This window comes from Mus caroli, chromosome 17, assembly GCF_900094665.2.
Source record: "Mus caroli chromosome 17, CAROLI_EIJ_v1.1, whole genome shotgun sequence".
Taxonomy (NCBI): domain Eukaryota; kingdom Metazoa; phylum Chordata; class Mammalia; order Rodentia; family Muridae; genus Mus; species Mus caroli.
In genome coordinates, this window is record NC_034586.1 from 6,569,705 (window position 1) to 6,574,190 (window position 4,486).

Here is a 4,486-nt window from a genome sequence, read left to right on the forward strand (position 1 = left end):
CAAGAGCCTTGAGAGTTAGAGAATTCAAAATGATGACCCCTGGAAGACAGGGATTTGGGAACGGGCTGAATTGCCACAGTGTTTCTGTATGAGTGAAACTCATAATTTAGCTACCAATTAAAGATCATCTCATACTTCAGCTAGTAAAGCTACTAGTAAGTATTGGTGGACTTGAAAGAACCTAGGACCACACAGGCAGGAGGGACCATCAGGAACAATCCTGTTCTGGAGCAACCACAGCTGTGCACCACCCCACACAGACTCCCTGGAGCCCAAGAGTGGACCACCATCTAACATCCTTATATGGCCTTTACAGGACCAGGGGTAAATGACACCATCGTTGGTCTGGAAATTCTATTTGGCTGAGGGATGTTTTCGCCTGGGTGAGCTTTTGTGAGCAGTGAATCCCCTCTCCTGAGGGATGGTCACATTTCCCATGTGAAGCCATTTGCAATGGGTAAGAGGGGTAAGAGTGGTCAGTTGATGGACATTCCCAAGTTTATGATCAGAGGTTTCCTTAGGCCGAGAGTCTCCATCCTTTCTTCTTTAGTGAGATGGGGACATTAACAGAGAAAGTGTGAGCTTGGGTCATATTGGGATTGAGGCAGTCTCTCTCTTTCTCTTCTCTCTCTTCTTCCCCCCTCTCTCTCCCTCTCTCCCTCCCTTCCTCCTTTCCCCACCCCCATCTCTCTCCAAGACAGGATTTCTCAGCCTGGATATTCCATTCATATATCCAGTTGGCCTCAAACTCACAGAGATCTACCAGCTTCTGTATCCTGAGTGCTAGGATTCAATCCATGTGTCACCATGCCTGGCCAAGGGAGTTAATTTTAAGTAGTGTGGGGTTTTGTTTGTTTGTTTTTACATGCAAACCATATTCTTACCATTTCTCAAGTGTGTTATACACACTCAGGCCACACTGTCTGAGGTGACGACAGCCTCAAGTCACATTCAGCTGCTTCCATTGATAAACATTAAATGAAATCTAAGGTGTGGTTCCTCAGCCACCTGACCACATTTCCAGTGCTCAATACCCACACATGGCCAGTGGCTGCTGACAGGGCAACACGTTCCAGACATATTCCCCATGGGGCTGAAGAGCTGGCTTGGTGGTTAAGATCACATATTGATTTTCCAAAGGACCTAAGTTCAGTTTCCAATACCCACATTTGGCAGCTCACATCAGATGGTTCACACCTGCTGGGACTTCCAGAGGATCCAGCCCCTCTGGTCTCTGCCATCACCCTCACACACAGGGCATACAAACACATACAGACACATGATTTAAGATAATTATAAAAAGTTTTTCCGTGCCTCAGAGAACTATGCAGGACATAGCTATAAGGAGATAGGATCTGCCAGAAAGCAGATGATGGCTCTCATGAACCAGACGTATAAGCCCTGTTCCAAGCAGAGAGGTTATTCAAAACAAGTTGCCAGAAGGTGGGCACAGTGGCACACACATCCTAGGTGGAGGCAGAAGGATTGTGAATTTGAGGCCAACCTGGCTACACAGCAAGATTTCGAGAGTCCCAAGCAGAGCACAAAGTCTTACCATTAAGAAAGAGTTGCCGTTAATGTGATCATGTTTTTTTTTTGTTTTGTTTTATTTTTTATAAATATTTTTTTAATATTTTTTTTATCTATTTATTATATGTAAGTACACTGTAGCTGTCTTCAGACACACCAGAAGAGGGCGTCAGATCTCATTTCGGGTGGTTGTGAGCCACCATGTGGTTTCTGGGATTTGAACTCTGGACCTTCGGAAGAGCAGTCGGGTGTTCTTACCCACTGAGCCATCTCACCAGCTCCCGTGATCATGTTTTTAATGTTCCCAGTGAGTATGGGAATGCAGAGCAGTACCCAGGAATATTAGTATAGAGCCAGAGACGTGGCTTTGAGTGTGAGCTTAGTGACATGTGCAGATTTCCATCCTTTCTAGGACTTACTTCCCTCTTCTGTAAGATGGTGTCTGTGTGTTTTCCATGGCTACGATGGTGTGCCCAATAGCGATTTTAAAAAATAAAAAAGGAAGAAAGAAAAGGTTTATCTGGTCCACATTCTAGAAGATGGACATTTGTACAGTACAACACCCTCTCTGCCTGTCTCTGTGGTTGGTGTCATGGAAGATGGCATCATAGCAAGGGCATTTGTAAGAGTAAGAGATTGCATGTTGTGACAGCGGGTGCTCTGTTTACAACAACCATCCCAAGCACTGACTTGGAGGTCCACACAACTTTGTAAGTCCTTTCACGGGCAGTCCCCACCCCTGATGGTGTGACAGATTTCATCTCTTTAAGGTCCTTTCATCACACAGGGAACCCCAATGTACAAACCCTCAGGGGACACAGGCAAGGTATTGCTAAAGAATGTGACAGCAGATCACAGACTTGCTGCAAAGGGAAACGAGGAAATGGATGTCAAGATATGTGATGGCTGTCCCCAGTTGTCAACTTGACTCGTGATGGCTGGTCCCAGTTGTCAACTTAACTCTATCTGGGATGAATTACACTCCACAAATGGAGGATTCATCTGTGATCGAGATCTTGAGGCTGGAAGGCACAAGCTTTTGATCCAGATCTTGAGGCACCGCGACTGTAAAAAGCTTAGGCCCCAGCAAAATGGTACATACCTTTAATCCCAGGAGACTGAGGCAAGCAGATCTCTGAGTTCAAGGCCAGCCTGCCTATGAGAGAGCAAGTTCCAAGTAGTGCAAAGCTTAAGTCCCAAGTGTGATGAAACACCTTTAATCTGGGCCCTGCTTTTTGCTGGAGGCCTACATAAGGACAATGGAAAACGGAAGGTTCAGATCTTCTTTGCCTGCTTGCACTTACTTGCCAGCACATCTGTTGGAACCCACTTCTTCAGGATTTCCAGCTGAAACAACTAGCCTTGTGGGACTGAGCACCCACTAGATTCTTGGACTTTCCCTTCACAGCTGCCCATTGTTGACTAACTGAGCTGCAGCCTGTAATCCAAAAGGTCCCCTTAATCTATAGAGACATTCCATAAATTCTGTGACTCTAGAGAACCCTGACTAATACAAGGTGTGACCATTGCCTGGTACTGGAGGTGTTCAATAAGTAACTGCTCTCCTTGTTCAGATAAAAATCAGTTCTCCTAATTGCTGCTCTGTTTATAGAGTTAGAGATTTCTCCCCACTGCGCAGGATTTATCAGTAGGGCTTGAAGACATACTCAGGATGTTCCCGGAAGTGAGATAAAACAATACTGATGTAAGTAACACTTAAGGTGCCATAGGGAGGGCTTTATAACTCACATATAGGATTTAGTTGCTCAAATACTAATCTTAACATTTCTTGATGATATTGGTCGTTGTGATTATAGAATCTTGTAGACAGATCAGAGAAAATGTACAGTTCTGTGGAGAAAGTTCTTAGGAAACAAGGCCTAACATAAGTCAGGGAGAGGCAGTGACTTCCCCAAAGTAGCAGAGGGAGTCAGTGGCAGAGAAAGGAACAGGGTGTGGGCCTCTGGTCACCAGACACAGTGTTGCTAGTGCTAGTGAGACCAAGAGAGTTGGTGGGGAGGGGGAGGGGAGGGAGGAAAGGATGCAGGGGGACAGGAAAGAGAGAGAGAGAGAGAGAGAGAGAGAGAGAGACTGCTTAAATCTTTGGATACAAAGCAGGAAACATAATCCTGAAGCATTCTTGACTTTTCTTACCAGAAAATAAAAGATTTTTACAAAAGTGATCAATTTTTACTCACCAGCCAGTGAATTGAATAAAGCAAGTAAGCTTTTTATTAATTTTTTTCTCTAAATTTGTTTGTTTTGAGACAGGGTTTCTCTGTGTAGCCCTAGCTGTCCTGGAACTCACTTTGTAGACCAAGCTGGCCTCAAACTCAGAAATCCACTTGCCTCTGCCTCCGGAGTGCTGGGATTAAAGGCATGCGCCACCACACCTGGCCTAAAATCTTAAATATTTTAGATCTCCATTAAAAAAAAACCATACACACACAGAGAAGAAAATCACAATCAGTTCTGGATGAAGGTTGGGTCACCTGGATGTTGCTCATGTCCTGTCACTAAGGTGAGACTCTATCTAGTTACAGGGTTCAGGTCAGTGAGGCTCCTGGGCTCTCCCTCCTTTTCTCTCCTTCCCTCTGGCAGAGGGAGGAGAAGACAGGACAGAACGGACATTTTGCTGAACTTGCTACATTCCAAATCCAGAGAGTATAAGAGGAGCAATCACCAGTGATCACTAACAGATTAAACTTAGGAGGAACAAGCTGGAGAGAGCTGGACTTGTTCAAGGTTGTTTTTTTTGTCAGAAATTTGTTTCCAAGAATTGAACAGTTTGATCTTTAGCAGGTGTCAGTGTGTCTTTGCCTGTGTGGGCACCAAGTTTGTAGTTAGAGATCTGTAGCATTGTGGAAGTAGGTTTTGAAAGGTCTTACTTTTCAGGGAGTTTGAATTTTTAAAAAGTGTTTTTCTCTCTTTGTGTGTGTGTGTGTGTGTGTGTGTG